Here is a 19,073-nt window from a genome sequence, read left to right as displayed (position 1 = left end):
CCAATCAATGTAGCAACGTAGCAGAGAACTGGAAGGAAAGGCAGCCAAAGGAGGAGTTGGCTTTGGGGATGACCAGTGAAATATACCTGCTGGAGCGTGTGCTACGGGTGGGTGCTGAGATGGTGACCAGTGAGCTGAGATAAGGCGGGACTTTACCTAGCAAAGACCGATAGGTTACCTGGAGCCATTGGGTTTGGCGACGAATATGAAGCGAGGGCCAGCGAACGAGAGCATACAGTTCGCAGTGCTGGGTAGTATATGGGGCTTTAGTGACAAAACAGATGGCACTGTGATAGACTACACCCAATTTGCTGAGTAGAGTGCTGGAGGCTATTTTGTAAATGACATCGCTGAAGTCAAGGATCGGTAGGATAGTCAGTTTTACGAGGGTATGTTTGGCAGCATGAGTGAGGGATGCTTTGTTGCGAAATAGGAATCTGATTCTAGATTTTATTTCAGATTGGAGAAGCTTAATGTGAGCCTGGAAGGAGAGTTTACAGTCTAACCAGACACCTAGGTATTTGTAGTTGTCCACATATTCTAAGTCAGAAGCGTCCAGAGTTGTGATGCTAGATGGGCGGGCGGGTGCGGGCAGCGATCGGTTGAGGGGCATGTTTTTAGTTTTACTTGCATTTAAGAGCAGTTGGAGGCCACGGAAGGAGTGTTGTATAGCATTGAAACTTGTCTGGAGGTTTTTAACACAGTGTCCAAAGAAGGGCCAGAAGTATACAGAATGGGCAGAAGTATACAGAATGGTATCGTCTACATGGGGCTGGATCAGAGAATCGCCAGCAGCAAGAGCGACATCATTGATATATACAGAGAAAACTAGTCGGCCTGAGAATTTAACCCTGTGGCACCCCCATAGAGACTGCCAGAGGTATGGACATTCACATTGCCATCGATAAAATGCAATTGTGTTCATTGCTGCCGCTTATGCCTGCCCATACCATAACTCCACCGCCACCATGGGGCACTCTGTTCACAAAGTTAATATCAAAGTGACCTTTGATTGTCCCCAACACAAGGTGCACCTTTGTAATGACCATGCTGTTTAATCAGCTTATTGATATGCCACACCTGTCAGGTGGATGGATTATTTTAGCAAATGAGAAATGCTCAAAAACAGGGATGCAAACAAATTTGTGCACAACGTTTGAGAGAAATAGACTTATGTGTATGTAACATTTTTGGGATCTTTTATTTCAGCTCATGGGACCAATCCTTTACATGTTGCATTTATATTTTTGTTCAGTGTAGCTCTCTCACCTTGTCTTTATCTTAAAATTCTTTGTGGTCTTCTTTGTGGTCTCTGTCCCACACGCTGCCAGCTGACACCACAATATATTTGCTTTTGTCCTTTCCAGCAATGTATTCAGAACAATCCCTACGGGGCTTTGCCTTTTGTGACTGACCACTGCTGGTGTTGGGTGTGCTGTTCACGCCTATGGTTCACTCTCATGCTCAGCGTTTGGATTTCTTCCCTGTTAGCTACTGATACCTAGTGATAGTGATGCACAAGCTTGGGCTCTTTGAAACATTGCCATCTACTGGCAGCATTTACCTGCCAGATTCAGAAGCTCAGAAAACTCAATTAGAAAATTAAACTTGAAAACCCAATTTGATCTTTGCCCCCCAAAAAGTAAAATAAAAAAATAAACCTCATTTGATGCTTTTTCTTGTATTTATTTAGTTTTGCAGTGAAATATACATTTTCGTGTAGTTTTGTAAATGTTTGTTATTTCAGTTTACAGCATACTGACACAACACAAACACACACATACATTTTTACACTCATCATTTGCTGCTGCTACTCTGTTCTTTATTTTACTCTTATTATCTATCCTGATGCCTAGTCACTTTACCATGCCTTCGAGTACATATCTCCCTCAAATACTGCACATTGATCTGGCACTCCCTGTATTTTGCTCCATTCTTATGTATTTCCTCTTGTGTTACTATTTTTCTTTATATTACAATTTTTTAAAACTCTGCATCGTTGGGAAGGCCTCGTAAGCAAGCATTTCATAGTTAAGTCCACACCCACTGTATTCGGTGCATATGACAAATACAATTAGATTTTGAAGCACAGTGATAACACATGTATCTGTTGTATAAATAAACAAAATATCTGACATTGTATTCTCATTTGAACTTTGCTGAAGTTTTAAATGGTTGAAAGCTCAGTAATGGTCATGCCCTGATCTGTTTCACCTCTCTTTGTGCTTGTCTTCACCCCCCTCCAGGTGTCACCCATTTCCCCCTTATCCCGTGTACTTCTACCTGTGTTCTCTGTTTGTCTGTTGACAGTTTGTTTTGTCTCTTCAAGTCAACCAGCGTTTTGTGTCTCAGCGCCTGCTTTTTCCACTCTCTCTTTTCTTGCCCTCCTGGTTTTGACCCTTGCCTGTCCTGACTCCGAGCCCGCCTGCCTGACCACTCTGCCTGAGCCTGCCTGCCGACCTGTACCTTTGACCCCCTCTGGATTACAGACCTCTGCCTTACCCTGACCCTGCCTGGCACCCGGTACCGTTGCCCCACTTCTGGTTTACTGATCCCAGCCCTGCCTTGACCTGTCTATTGCCTGCCCCTGTTGGAATATTAACCTATTGCTTATTCGACGTGGTCTGCTTTACCTTACCTTCATACCTGATAGTAGTAGACATTTGGGTGACAACTAAACCAAAAATCTGACATTGTTTTTCCATTGGAATTTGGTTGTGCTTTTATTGTAGATGGTTGAAAGCATAGTGATAACACATTGTAATTTAACAAACTTCTGGCTGTCTTTTTGACTGTGAATAAAGGTTGAAATATCATTGATCAACATCTCAACCAAATATTCCCCATGTTAAAATGAGGTGGTGTGCTCAGTAGGGTAGAACTCAATTGAACAGAGCAGGAGACACATCAGGAAGATGTTTGACTGCTTCAAACACTTTGTCTAAACTGGGCCCAGATGTGTCCGTCAGTCAGTGGGCTATTCTCCTGTATTGCCCTTCATGTTTTAGATTTAAGACCTCTGTCATTGACAGTGATGTGGTTTATCAACTCCCTTCATGTCAGAAACATACAGAAATGAACACATTCATCATTTGACATATTTCCTCTCAGATGTCAAGTGTGTCAAAACATAATGCTCTCATACAACCATAAAAACAGTCCTATGATATATCAGTCCTCTGTTGCTTACTTATTACAAGCTGTCTAAAGCTAAGACAGCCAGATAAGATCCTGTGTGCATGGCATATGGAACCCAATATACAGGCTCCTTGACAGACCTTAAAGAATGGATCCTCGATTGTGATATTTTAGCAAAGTTCGTTGAGAACAAAAATCCCAGAAAACACATAGATGGATTAAATAAACCTAGGAGGGAAATTGTGCTGATCCGCCATGTCACTGTTCCTGTTACCCTAACCTCATCTTTTGGCAAGACTGTGGTCCTTCAGTGATTGGTGTGGATTTAAAGCACATATTATTGGTTTGCTGCCTGGGACCCCAGGGGATGAAGATCACTCTGCGAGAGGTGGACTTGACGAGACAAGGTCAGGTCATCTGTCAAAGATGTACCCTAACCCATCTCATCAGACGCCCACTTCACCAGAAGGCAAGAATCAATCATGTCCTGTTAGCACTGGATGAACGTGTTCAACCCATTTCCCAAAGATTCATGTGGATCAGGAATTCATGTTTTCTGTCAGGTAACACTTTAATAAGCTCTCTCATATTTTGTATTTGTTAGATCAAACTAATGTTAGAAAGCAAAGTAATAATCATACACTGATATTACAATAAAAATTGCATTGAAACACTAATACATATACAGTGCATTTGGAAAGTATTCAGCCCCCTAGATTGTATCCACATTTTGATGTTACAGCCATATTCTAAAATGGATTACATTGTTTTCCCCCCTCATCAATCTACACACAATACCCCATAATTACAAAGCAAAAACATTTTTTTTTTGCAAATGTATAAAGAATTTAAAACAAAATATTCACACCCTTTATTCAGTACTTTGCTGAAGCACCTTTGGACACAAATACAGCCTGTCACACCTGTATTTGGGGAGTTTCTCCCATTCTTCTCTGCTGATCCTCTCAAGCTCTGTCAGGTTGGATTGGCACAGCCAGTTATTGAGGGTAAGGGGGAAATTAATTTTTCACACAGGGGTGTCATGACGTTGCACTCTTTGGGTATAGCAAGCCCCATCCCCCTGTCTCCTACACCCAGGCTGCTGTGGTCAGAGAGAGGTCGTAAATTCCTGGAGGAGATTATCTCCTTATTGTCACGTTCTGACCTTTATTTCCTTTGTTTTTGTATTTATTTTAGTATGGTCAGGGCGTGAGTTGGGTGGGCAGTCTATGTTTGTTTTTCTATGTTTTGGGGTATTTCTATGTTTCGGCCGAGTATGGTTCTCAATCAGAGGCAGGTGTCATTAGTTGTCTCTGATTGAGAATCATACTTAGGTAGCCTGGGTTTCACTGTGTGTTTGTGGGTGATTGTTCCTGTATCTGTGTTTGCACCAGATAGGACTGTTTTAGGTTTTTTCACATTTCTTGTTTTTGTAGTCAGTTGTTCATGTGTACCTTTACGTATTAAAAAGAACCATGGACACTTACCATGCCGCATATTGGTCCTCTGATCCCTTACAGAATCACCCACCAATCAAGGACCAAGCGGCGTGGTAAAAGACAGCGACAACAGCAGCAGCAACAACAGCGGCCGGCATCACAGGACTCCTGGACATGGGAGGAGATACTGAACGGAGAGGGACCCTGGGCACAGGCTGGGGAATATCGCCGCCCCAAAGCAGAGCTGAGCGGCGGCGATATGAGGAGGCAGCACGGCAGTGCGACAGGTATGAGGCAGACCCCAATTTTTTTGGGGGGCAGACGAGGTGTGGGGCTAAGCCAGGTAGCAGACCTGAGCTCACTCCTCGTGCTTATTATAAGCAGCGCGTTACTGGTCAGGCACCGTGTTATGCAGTTAAGCGCACCGTGTCGCCAGTGCGTGCCCATAGCCCGGCGCGCTATAGGGCAGCCTCCCGAGAGTGCCATGTGAGTGTGGGCATCCAGCCAGGGCGTATGGTGCCTGCTCAGCGTGTCTGGTCGCCGGTACGCTGTTTCGGGCCAGGGTATCCTGCGCCGGCTCTGCGTGCTGTGTCTCTGGGGCGCTGGGAGGATGCAGTGCATCCTATGCCTGCACTCCGCTCGTGCCGGGCAAATGTGGAAATGGAGCCTAAGGGAGAGGTGCGCGTAGTGAGCACTAGATCTCCCATGCTTACCCCACAGCCCGGTTCAACCTCTGCCTGCACTCTGGAGGGTCCGGGCTAGAGTAGTTGTCCAGCCTGGGGAAGTGGTGCCAAGGCTGCGCACCAGAGCTCCAGTGCTCCCCCACAGCCCGGTCCTTCAGGTGCCTCCTAACACCAAGCCTCCTGAGGGTCTCCCCAGCTTGGTGGTTCCGGTGGCGGCCCCACGCACCAGGCTGTCTCTCTGTCTCCTCCCTGTCTCCTCCCTGTCTCCTCCCTGCAGGTGGTCCCGCCTGTCCGGCGCTGGTGAAGTGGGGTCCGCTTCCCGCGCCAGAGCCGCCACCGCGGACAGACGCCCACCCAGACCCTCCCCTATAGTTTAAGGTTTTGCGGCCGGAGTCCGCACCTTTGGGGGGGGGGGTACTGTCAGGTTCTGACCTTTATTTCCTTTGTTTTTGTATTTATTTTTGAATGGTCAGGGCATGAGTTGGGTGGGCAGTCTATGTTTGTTTTTCTATGTTTTGGGGTATTTCTATGTTTCAGGCTAGTATGGTTCTCAATCAGAGGCAGGTGTCATTAGTTGTCTCTGATTGAGAATCATACTTAGGTAGCCTGGGTTTCACTGTGTGTTTGTGGGTGATTGTTCCTGTCTCTGTGTTTGCACCAGATAGGACTGTTTTAGGTTTTCGCACATTTATTGTTTTGTTAGTTTATTCATGTATAGTTCCTTTATTAAAGAACATGAATAACCACCACGCTGCATTTTGGTCCGCCTCTCCTTCACCGCAAGAAAACCGCTACACTTATGGCCACAGTATAGAGACATAGTGCATTTTCATAGAGAACAATGGAATTTCTTCCACCTCACAGAACTGGAGAACCTACCAACATTTATGTTCTGGAGAAGGTATAAAAGATCGGTGAAGAATCCAGCTACGAACTGGTCCGTTTGGTACAATTTTGTGAAACTCATGGGAGTCAATACGGCCACATTACCATAACGCTGTTTATATAATAGCCTTAGATATGAGGTTTACATCTAATTGTTGTATAAGATGAATGAGTGAAGATGATACTGTTTGTAAAAGTGTGTAATGTGATTTTTGGACTGTTTAATGAAGGAAACTCCAATTCCCTTTTGAGTTTAACTAAATCAGAGGACCGCCCATGAGCCCAGTTCGGACCTGACGTCATGACACAGCCTTTTTCTGCTCTCCTGAATAAAAACCCCAATTTGAGAATTTCTCAACAGACCATGTTGCTCTCATTTACGAGAGGACAAAGGTTGCAGACCAGCTTAAGTCAATAACGAGAGGGTCAAGGTTTAAGTAGATGGCTGAATCTTTTGACCATTCCACATGGTTAAACTCTTAGACTATCGATACTGACATAATAAGAAGGAATTCGGTATCATTGAACGCGAAGACCGACAACCGCTGAAACATCTATCCATAACTACATGAATGAATGTCACTCTGAACTATCCATTCTAACCATGACAGAGAGGGTGGACAAACTCTCCAACAGAAACAAACTTTTCAACAGAGACCCCGACGACACACTGAGCGTAAATATATATACTGCTCCAAAAAATTAAGAGAACATTAAAATAACACATTCTAGATCTGAATGAATGAAATATTCTTATTAAATACTTTTTTCTTTACATAGTTGAATGTACTGGCAACAAAATCACACAAATGATCAATGGAAATCAAATTTATCAACCCATGGAAGTCTGGGTTTGGAGTCACACTCAAAATTAAAGTGGAAAACCACACTACAGGCCGATCCAACTTTGATGTAATGTCCTTAAAACAAGTCAAAATGAGGCTCAGTAGTGTGTGTGGCCTCCACGTGCCTGTATGACCTCCCTACAACACCTGGGCATGCTCCTGATGAGGTGGCGGATGGTCTTCTGAGGGATCTCCTCCCAGACCTGGACTAAAGCATCCGCCAACTCCTGGACAGTCTGTGGTGCAACGTGGCGTTGGTGGATGGATCAAGACATGATTTTCCAGATGTGCTCAATTGGATTCAGGTCTGGGGAATGGGCGGGCCAGTCCATAGCATCAATGCCTTCCTCTTGCAGGAACTGCTGACACATTCCAGCCACATGAGGTCTAGCATTGTCTTGCATTAGGAGGAACCCAGGGCCAGCCGCACCAGCATATGGTCTCACAAGGGGTCTGAGGATCTCATCTCGGTACCTAAGGGCTGTGCGGCCCCCCAAAGAAATGCCACCCCACACTATGACTGACCCACCGCCAAACCGGTCATGCTGGAGGATGTTGCAGGCAGCAGAACGTTCTCCACGGTGTCTCCAGACTCTGTTACGTCTGTCACATGCTCAGTGTGAACCTGCTTTCATCTGTGAAGAGCACAGGGCGCCAGTGGCGAATTTGCCAATCTTGGTGTTTTCTGGCAACTTCCAAACGTCCTGCATGGTGTTGGGCTGTAAGCACAACCCCCACCTGGGGACGTCGGGCCCTCATACCACCCTCATGGAGTCTGTTTCTGACAGTTTGAGCAGACACATGCACATTTGTGGCCTGCTGGAGGTCATTTTGCAGGGCTCTGGCAGTGCTCCTCCTTGCACAAAGGCGGAGGTAGCGGTCCTGCTGCTGGGTTGTTGCCCTCCGTTGGAAACTCCGTTATCATTTCTACTGTTTGTTTATGCATTTCTGTGGATTACTTAGTTCGTAAATAAATGATTTAAGACAATTGATGTATGGATGACTCAGTGAAGACTGGGTTTGTGCAGATAACCAACAATTTATGACGTTTAGAATGAGACTAACGTGAGGTAAAGAAAAATTTGTTAATCAGAAGACTATTGATCAGTTACGAAAATATCTGAAAAGTTATATTAGGAAAATTATAATTTTGTAATCTGAATATTTCCTTGGTGCCCCGACTTCCTAGTTAATTACAGTTACATGATTAATCAGTTTAATCGTCATTTGATAAAGATTAATGTTCAGCTTGATTCAGGCGCAGCAGGGAATTTTATTGACCGCGGTTTAGCGCATAGGTTAGGGATCCCCCTTGTTCAGCTTGACAAACCCTTCCCAGTGCACGCCTTAGATAGCCGACCATTAGGGTCAGGGCTAGTCAGGGAGGCCACGGCTCCACTGGGCATGGTTACGCAGGAGGGTCTTGAGGAGAGAATTAGTCTCTTCCTCATTGATTCTCCTGCATTTCCGGTGGTGCTGGGGATCCCCTGGTTGGCCCATCACAACCCCAGGATTTCGTGGCAACAGAGGGCTCTAAAGGGGTGGTCAGAGGAGTGCTAAGGCAGGTGTGTAGGAGTTTCCATCGGTGCTACGAAGGTTGAGAGTCCTGACCAAGTCTCCAACGTGCGCATTCACTCAGAATATGCCGATTTGGCTATCGCCTTCTGTAAAAAGAAGGCAACCCAATTACCACCTCATTGACGAGGGGATTGTGCAATAAATCTCCTGGTAGGCGCTGCACTTCCCAGGAGTCACAGGAGGAGATGGTGGCTATGGAGACATACAGATCTGAATCTCTGGGGCAGGGGTACATTCGGCCCTTCATATCACCTGCCTCCTCAAGTTTATTTTTTGTGAAAAATGAGGGAGGGCTGCGTCCTGACTATAGAGGTCTAAATTCCATCATGGTGGGGTACAGTTACCCGCTACCTCTCATTGCCACGGCGATTGAGTCATTTCACGGAGCATGCTTTTTCACAAAGCTGGATCTCAGGAGTGCATATAACTTGTGTATCCGGGAGAGAAATGAGTGGAAGACAGAGTTTAGTCTGGTGGCACCGGTGAGGTGGACGCAGACATCAAGCGAGCATTGCGTGTAGAGCCAACTCCATCACAGTGTCCAGCTGGACGGGTGTACGTTCTGCTGGAGGTTTGAGACAGGCTGATTTGGTGGTCTCACACGTACCCCTCCTCTGGTCATCTGGGGATCGGTAGGATGGTGCGATGTCTTAGTGGGAAGTACTGGTGGTCCACTTTAGCCAAGGACGTGAGGGTTTATGTGTCCTCCTGCTCGGTGTGCGCTCAGTGCAAGGCTTCTAGGCACCTGCCCAGAGGGAAGTTACAACCCCTTCCATTTTATTTATTTTAAACATTTTTTTAACCTTTATTTAACTAGGCAAGTCAGTTAAGAACAAATTCTTATTTTCAATGACGGCCTAGGAACAGTGGGTTAACTGCCTGTTCAGGGGCAGAACGACATATTTGTGCCTTGTCAGGTAGGGGGGTTTGAACTTGCAACCTTCCAGTTACTAGTCCAACACTCTAACCACTAGGCTACCCTCCACAGCGGCCTTGGTCACACCTGTCGGTTGATTCCTGACAGATCTGCCTCCGTCACAGGGCAACACCACAATCCTGGTCGTTCGATCCTGGATCGGTATTCTAAGTCCTGTCGTCTCCTCCCTTTGCCCGGTCTCCCTATGGCCCTACAGACTGCGGAGGCCCTGTTTACTCACATCTTCCGGCACTACGGGGTGCCTGAGGACATTGTTTCTGATCGGGGTCCCCTGTTCACGTCCAGGGTGTGGAAGGCGTTCATGGAATGTTTGGGCGTCTCAGTCAGCCTTACCTCGGGTTTTCACCCTGAGAGTAATGGGCAGGTGGACAGAGTGAACCAGGATGTGGGTAGGTTTCTGCGGTCTTATTTCCAGTGTGTGTTGGGCTATCAGCCGGTTCTGGCACCATGGCATCAGAGCCAGACTGAGGTTCCTGTAGTGGACGATTGGGTGAGGCGCTCAAGGGAGACCTGGGAGGCCGCCCACGGGTACCGAGGGGCGGCAGAATGCAAGTGATGACCGCCACCGCAGTGAGGCCTCGGTGTTCGCACCGGGGGACTGGGCCTGGCTCTCGACCCGAAACCCCTCCGCCTGCCCTGCTGGAAGCTGGGTCCGCTGTTTGTGGGGCCCTTTAAAGTCCTGAGGAGAATAAACAAGGTGTGTTATAGGTTACAGCTCCCCAGTATTACCGTATTAATCCCTCATTTCATGTGTCTCTCCTCAAGCCGGTGGTGGCTGGTCTGCTTCAAGAAGCTGAGGTGCGGGAGGTCCCCCGGCCCCCCCTGGACATCGAGGGGTCGCCGGCATATGCAGTTCGGTCCATACTGGACTCGAGACGTTGGGTGGGGGACCTTCAGTACCTCGTGGATTGAGAGGGGTACGGTCCAGAGGAGATGCTGGGTGCCGGTGGAGGACGTATTGGACCCACCTATGCTGAGGGAGCTTCACCGCCTCCTCGAGACCGGTGTCGGTGCACTGCGGGGGCAGCGCGTCGGGGGGTTACTGTCACGACTTCTACCAAAGGTGGCTCTTCCCCCTGTTCGGGCGGGCGCTCGGCGTCTCTGGTCTACTAGCCATCACCGATTCCTTTTTCCTTTTCTGTTTGTTTTGTCTTTGGTTCTTTTTCACACCTGGTTTCATTTGCGTTAATTTCTGTGTGTATAATTGTCACCAGTTGCCTGCCTAAGTTTGTGCAGAATTAGTCTTTTATTGTGATGTGCTCGGTTGGATTTACTGTTATTTGTTTTCACGGTTACGTAAAGTGTATGAGTGTCGGAACTTTGTTTGTTCCTCCGTGCGTTTTACACGGGTTCTCTGTTAATGAGGGCGTTGTCCTTTTTGATTGTGCCATTCCTGTGTTGTTGGACGGTCTTATTAGAACACGCTTCTCAGACATCCCTGCTCTCCTGCGCCTGACTCCTACACCTACCACCTAGACCAGAGGTGGGCAAACTTTTTGACTCGCGGGCCACAATGGGTTCTAAAATTTGACAGAGGGGCCGGGCCAGGAGCATTTGGAGGGAGTGTTTGGGCCGGATATACTAAAGCATTAAATGTAGTGTGTGCAAACCTCATAGCACAGTAAGAACACTACAACCCAATTTATTAACTGTCTTTCAAATGTGAAAAATAGCCCTTATCAGTTAATAAATTTGTCTCAAGGAATATGCAAGATATGGCATTTACATACTATTTCGCAGATACTGGGAGGAGGAAATGTAAATAGATTAAAATAACATACGCACTGTGATTTATCAAGATTGCGTCTGTTTTTAATAAGTTTCAATCGAAGGTGCAAAGTTAAAGAAATCAACATTTATTGAAAAATGGAATCACTTTCAACATTCAAAACATATTATTACACAACGAAATACTCAAGCTCAATAATATCTACTTGTGTTAAACTCCGCAAAATCATGGATGGATTGTCCTGACCCCGCGCTCTACAAACTTGCCACGGAGGCCCTCGCCTTCACGCGCAAACAGTACACGTGTATCGTTGCCAAGCAAGTATTTTGTTGTCCACTCCTTATTAAACACTCGGCATTCGCTGTCCACTTTCCTTCTCTTTGGTCCGCTCATTTTCACAGAAGGGCTTAATGGTGACGTGAAACGAAGTGAAAATTAAAGTGAAATAAAGAGAAATACGCGCCACTCCAACAACGGTCAATGTGTTTTGAGTGTGCCATCTATTGGGGAAACGTGGGCATTGCAGGGAAAGGGGAAAAAATGAGGTTTTTACTATAATTTGGACAAGTTCGGCGGGCCGGATTAAAAAGCCTAACGGGCCGTATGTGGCCCGCGGGCCGTAGTTTGCCCATGTCTGACCTAGACGCACCTTATCAGACAGTTTAATGATGCCAAAGACACGACAGGGGCATTGGGTGTTTTTTTAAAAGTATGTCATTGTTGTGTTATTTGTTTACTCAGTTTCCCTTTATCTAAGATTTTGGTTGAAGATCTAAATAACATTCAGTATAAGAACATATGTAAAGGTAGAGAAAAACAAATGTAAAAGTCGAGAAAATTATAAAGGTGGCAAATGCTTTTTCAAGGTACCGTGTATGCTTCCTTACTGCCTTCATAGTATTTGAATATCTTGAATTGGGTAAGAGGTGAGACAGATAATGATGGAAGGAGCCTTTATGGATCTTGATCGTAATAGTTGTTGTATCATATCTGAGTGGCAGGCATTGCCACGGCAACATTTCCATGGATTTCACAGCTTCCATATTTCACTGAAAGCACAAGGGAATGGGGAAAAGAGTGATGTGTAGAGTTGAGAAGCAATGGGTAAGCAGAAAAATCACAATGATCCAAAGATCATTAAAACCAAAGTACACGCATACGTGTTCATGCACACACACACACACACACACACACCTCATAAATGAAGCATAATGTGTCTCGTTAAGGCCTTTCTATGAGTCAGACACCACCTTCACATCTCTCTCACCTGCACTCCTCTGTTTAGCATTGCATGAGTGAAAGTGCTAATAAGAGTGATGGTCAGCACCTGTCAGCAGAGCTTGTGGGGTTCTTTGTGCTTCCGTCCACCTGCCTCCAGAGCACTCAGGCAAGATCTCACCATCTAGGGAGAATGTAGGCCTCTCATCCATATTCATCCCATCACAGGCACCTCTCACCAGCCACCACCTTCATCCTCAGCACCCCCATTGTATCCATCACCAGGTCCTCCTTCTGTCATTGCAGCCTGGACACCCCCTCTCCTGCTTAAAAGACAGCTCACCTCCCTAACAACTTGATGAGCCTTTTGTGTTCCTTATCCAACATGCTGTCAAGCAGGAGTATAGATCCAAATGAAGGACTATGATCTAGATACAGTGAGACACACACACATTTACACACTTACACTGGGTTCCAGTAAGGATGTAATCATGGTCTCCTGTGTCTAATTAAAAAGCTAAATGTTGCATTTTAAATCTACTTTTCCACAATACACACATTTGCAATGTGCATGTCTTTTTCAGCCCTCTGCAGTGCATTCAGAAAGTATTCAGACCCCTTGACTTTTTCCACATGTTGTTATGTTAGTCTTATTCTAAAAAGTATTAAATAAAAAATGTTCCTCATCAATCTTCACACAATACCCCACAATGACAAAGCGAAAACAGGTTCAGACCCTTTGCTATGTCAAATCAAATCAAATTTATTTATATAGCCCTTCGTACATCAGCTGATATCTCAAAGTGCTGTACAGAAACCCAGCCTAAAACCCCAAACAGCAAGCAATGCAGGTGTAGAAGCACAGTGGCTAGGAAAAACTCCCTAGAAAGGCCAAAACCTAGGAAGAAACCTCCTAGAGAGGAACCAGGCTATGTGGGGTGGCCAGTCCTCTTCTGGCTGTGCCGGGTGGAGATTATAACAGAACATGGCCAAGATGTTCAAATGTTCATAAATGACCAGCATGGTCGAATAATAATAAGGCAGAACAGTTGAAACTGGAGCAGCAGCACGGCCAGGTGGACTGGGGACAGCAAGGAGTCATCATGTCAGGTAGTCCTGGGGCATGGTCCTAGGGCTCAGGTCCTCCTAGAGAGAGAAAGAAAGAGAGAAAGAGAGAATTAGAGAGCACATGTGGGGTGGCCAGTCCTCTTCTGACTGTGTCGGGTGGAGATTATAACAGAACATGGCCAAGATGTTCAAATGTTCATAAATGACCAGAGACTCGAAATTGAGCTCAGGTGTATCCTGTTTCCACTGATCATCCTTGAGATGTTTCTACCACTTTATTGGAGTCCACCTGTAGTAAATTTAATTAATTAATTGGACATGATTTGGAATGTGACAGTAAAAGCAAAAACCAAGCCATGAGATTGAAGGAGATGTCCTCAGAGCTCCGAGACAGGATTGTGTCGAGGCACAGATCTGGAGAAGGGTACCAAAACATTTCTGCAGCATTGAAGGTCCCCAAGAACATAGTGGCCTTCATCATCATTAAATGGAAGAATTGTGTAACTACCAAGACTCTTCCAAGAGCTGGCTGCCTGGCCAAATTGGGCAATCAGGAGAGAAAGGCCTTGGTGAGGGATGTGACCAATAATCTGATGGTCACTCTGACAGAGCTCCAGAGTTTCTTTGTGAAGATGGAAGAACCTTCCAGAAGGACAACCATCTCTGCAGCACTCCATCAATCAGGCCTTTATGGTTGAGTGGCCAGACGGAAGCCAATCCTCAGTAAAAGGCACGACAACCCGCTTGGAGTTTGCCAAAAGGCACCTAAACACTCTCATACCACACAGGAGTGGTTTCGGGACAAGTCTCTGAATGTCCTTGTGTGGTCTAGCCAGAGCCTGGATTGAACATGTCTGGAGAGACCTGAAAATAACTATGTAGCGACGCTCCACATCCAACCTGACAGAGCTTGAGAGGATCTGCAGAGAAGAATGAGAGAAACTCTCCACATACAGGTGTGCCACTAATTGAGTGGATAGAAACTTCTGACCCACTGGGCTTGTGATGAAAGAAATAAAAGCTGAAATAAATCATTGTCTCATCATCTAACTGACCTAAGATAGGGAATTTTTACTCAGATTAAAGGTCAGGTATTGTGAAAAACGGAGTTTAAATGTATTTCACTAAGGTGTATGTAAACTTCTGACTTCAACTGTATCCCTGCAGAATGCTGGTTAAGTGTGCAATTCGACCATGAAGGCCTGATTCAAACAGTCTCCTCTGAACAGTTAATTTTGAGATGTGTCTGTTACTTGAACTCTGTAGCATTTATTTGGCCTGTAATTTATGAAGCTGGTAACTAATGACCTTATCCTCTGCAGCAGAGGTAACTCTGGGTTTTAATTTCCTGTGTTGGTCCTCACAAGAGCCAGTTTCCTCATAGAGCTTGATGGTTTTTGCGACTGCACTTGAAGAAACTTTCAAAGTTGTTGAAATGTTCTGTTTTGACTGACCTTCATGTCTTAACGTAATGATGGACTGTTGTTTCTCTTTGCTTATTTGAGCTGTTCTTGGCATAATATGGACTTGGTCTTTTACCAAATAGGGCTATCATCTGTATATTAAAGAAATATAGAACATGTACAGTATATATGGAGTGCATTCTAAGAAAGAAAACAGGGGAATTTGACAATAAATGTCATCCCTGAACCCAATTCATTATTTGTACGTGCCAGTAAAAACTACATTCAATACCTGATGGATTAAAACATTTCTAAATTTCTGGTGTATCTTCATCCATTGTTCAACTGCATTTATTCAAATTGTTTTCAAAACCTTGTAACAGTTTTGATGACAGTTGCTACACATACACCCTCTTCCGTAAGTATTTGGACAGTGAAGCTAAAATGGACTCCAGCATTTGGAATTTGAGATGAAATGTTTCACATGATGTGACAGTTTATAATTTCACCTTTTGAGTGTATTTTCATACATATCTGTTTTACCTTTTAGAAATGAAAGCACTATATGCATCTAATCCCTCTTTTTGAAGTCATACGTTTTTTGAGAAATTCACTTAGTGTATTAAAGTAGTCAAAGTAGTAGTCAAAAGTGTACTGTGTGCATATTCCCTGCCCTCAATGACTACAGTACATCAACCTACATCAAGTGCTTTCATTTCTAAACGGTTAAACAGATATGCATGAAAAATACCCTCAAATTAAAGGTGAAATGATGTACTGTCGCCTCACCTCACATCAAATCTAAAATGCTGGAGTACAGAGCCAATTGGATAGTTTAGTTTCACTAACCAAATACATATGGAGGGGAGTGTACAGTCAGAGACCATTTATCCGCTTGGCCCGTAATGTTTGGTTGATGGGGAGGTGCTTGCTGGGGTTTGGATGGAGGTTGTTTAGTGCAGCCTCTACCCTGGGTTGAAAGCAGGGCAGAATTGTTCTGATTTAAAGTGGCTATAGCGCTCTGTCATGGCATCCCAGTTCCCTGTAGACTAAAGCCACGCTCCCCACAGTAAAATATGGTCACAGAGGTTGTTATGTCCAACTCTGGTATGTTATTTCACTAAAGCCATTCCTATCTAGACTATGGATATGACTATGATATGGCTGAGGTAAAAAGGACCAACTAATGTCCAACTATTGCTGGTGACAGAAGAGATGCATACCTTGGTGGACTGTAGCAGAGACAGTAACCATGACAACGTGGCAAAGCGGGAAAGAAACAGAATAAAATAGAACTGGTTTCTGTTGAGACCTGCAGTTGTGGCACCGCACCACAGCATTCCCTCAAAGAGCCAAGAGAAGAGTGAGTGAGGGAGAGGTGTTGACAGAACCTTATTAAACATACATGCCAACTGTCTCCCTACGCTCTTCCCAATTATGGTCAATTACACTAGAGGTGCTGGAGCCAGCGAGGCGGAACACCAAAGGTAGTGGCATGGTGGCATGCATTAGTTCTAATCAATGTTGCACGCCATTCAGTGGATGACTTGCTCTAGCTTGGATACACCTTTTTAATCCTAATCAGATGCTATTTAAGAATGTGATAATTAAAGTGTAGGACAGTGTGCAGAGGAAGATACGCATACAGCTTCTTCCATCTCCTCCTCTCTCTAGATTTCTCTTGCTATTTGTCCTCCTCCTTCTCTAGGCTCTGTTCTCATCTAAACCTCCCCCTTCCCTTTCCTCAAGGGAATAGAGGTCATAAAGCAAATGATTACTCAAACCCTAGTTGCCATAGAAACACAGTCATGTGACAAGAACAGGCATGCATAGACCACAACAAAGAGGTTGATTACGAACTAAGCACTGGAAAAGTAGCTCCGTTTTCAGTATATTCTAAATTTTCTCTGGTTAAGTATAATAATATATGTCATATTTCACACACTACATGTATAAGTGTGGATTGTAAAATGTGTTTTTTTGCATATCCCCCCTGAGACACATTCGGAGAGTGGAGTCACGGCCAGGATCAACCATTATCAACAGCAACACTGGAGCAATTAGGGTTAAGTGCCTTGCTCAAGGGCACAGCAACAGATTTTTCACCTTGCTGGCTCAGATATTCAAACAAGCAACCTTTCGGATATTGGCCCAATGCTCTAACCGCTAGGCTACCTGCCACCCTAAGTATGGAAGGGCACACAGGGAGGTAAAGGAAAATAAATATGCAAAAGTAGAACTGAAATTCAACTCTGTTTTTCTGGTTGTGAATATGTTAGGCTGGCCTGTATTCCATGGGTGGGCAACATACGGCCCACAGCTATTACTAACATTGGGCCCACAATCATGTCACGGGTCAACAAATTGGAAAACTCGATTTTTCATTTCAATTTTTCTTTTAAATTCTTCATTTTTTCTTGAAGATAAAGACAGGTGGCGGTTGTCTGGAACTTGCCGGACATGATTTTATTATAAACCAAGTCATCCACAGCATAAGGAAATACTCATATACACCCTCATGGAAGGTGTCATTGAGTTGCAAAAGTCACCCTAAATTAAATGTGGCGCAATGCAATGCAACTAAATGCAATGTAGTCTACAGTACATGCAAAAATGTGCAGGACAGCACATGTTCAATTCAGATCTTGCAGGCTAAAGCAAACCCGCCCTCCAGTATTTGAACGGCCAGCTAATGAACCATATAAAACAGTGCTATGGTTGACCATGCTTTTAGCACGAGCCCCCTCCCAGTACACTGTGAGACAGAGACCTGGGTAGACAGAGCTCAGCCTGCCCCCCACTGAGCTTAGTCACATGGCATGGGAGGGTGAACTCACTGACCTACTATCTTCCACTGGCCAGGTTTGAAGTACACACAGACCAGCCATCCCCCAGTCAAAGCTTTACATGGGTCTCTGTCTGAAGCCACAATATTCCGTAAAAATCATGTATGCATATCTGTAAGTCAGCAGTGCTGCCGCTTCACCATGGGAAAGGAAAGGGGGATACCTGGTCTTCCCCATTTAACCCAACCCTTCTGAATAAGGGGGGGTGCGGGGGGCTGCCTTGCAACCTGATAATATATGGGGTGAAAAAGTGCACATTCATTCCTATCATTCTATAGCTATGACCTGCATCTATTAATAATTTGGAAGTATTCTATCAACTCCACTGTAGTAATAGGAAGGAGTAGGTCTACATTCTTCTCAGATGAGATCACCAAATCTGTGGTAACAGGAGCTCAGTACTGTCTGCACAAAACCTGCTGCACCACACAGACGACCATAAGTAATTGGTCTACCAAATGCTTAACACTAGTGTGTTTTTGTATTATTATTCGCTCTTAACCGCTATTCAACGTTCTCGGTTTCTCCACATCTCTCTTCCTAATCATCTCTCTCTCTCTGAGTCCTGACTCTTTCATGGCTGTGGGAGCAGCTGAGTGTTCAGTGGTGTCTGTAATTACCTTGCGTCTAGACATTGCTGGGTTGAAGACATACACACATAGAGGCAGTGTTTGTGCAAGGGACTGTACTAAATCTTAGTCTTACAATTGTGTCAATGTCAACCATGACACATGACAAGTCTGTCTCTGTATGATGGTGTCATCAACTGCCCTTGACACTCAACAACAGCTTGTCTGTGTGTTTGTGCTGATAATGTTATGTTGTCCACGTCACACAGAGAGAGACACGAGGCGCATCTAGAACCAATGTATCCATGAATTCAAATGACATCATCATGGATATGCTCTACAGTATTGAGTCTATTATTATAATCACTTACTTTCTGTCCTATTTACCCTACATTGTTTCATCATTCTTTTAATATTGTTGTTTTTCTGTCTGCATATTGTATGCTTGAACATCTGTGTTATGCAGGTGAGTGAGGACCCAAAAGCGACTTAACAGAAACTGAGTTTATTAAAGTCCAAACAGAGAAAACATAATCCTCAATCCATTACAGGAAATGTCCATACAGGGAAAACTGAAATCCTCTTTAGTTGAGGGGAGTTGCAGCGCATCCCTGGGTAGGCGCGGGCCGTAGCGGACAGAGACACCTGCTCACACGCAGCATCTGATGAAAAGGCAAAACACGACAGGACGGAACAAGGACACAGCAAACAGCTAACAAGAATCCAACAAGGACA

The sequence above is a fragment of the Oncorhynchus gorbuscha genome, linkage group LG05, assembly GCF_021184085.1.
Source record: "Oncorhynchus gorbuscha isolate QuinsamMale2020 ecotype Even-year linkage group LG05, OgorEven_v1.0, whole genome shotgun sequence".
Classification (NCBI taxonomy): Eukaryota; Metazoa; Chordata; class Actinopteri; order Salmoniformes; family Salmonidae; genus Oncorhynchus; species Oncorhynchus gorbuscha.
Note: the sequence above shows the minus strand (reverse complement) of the source record.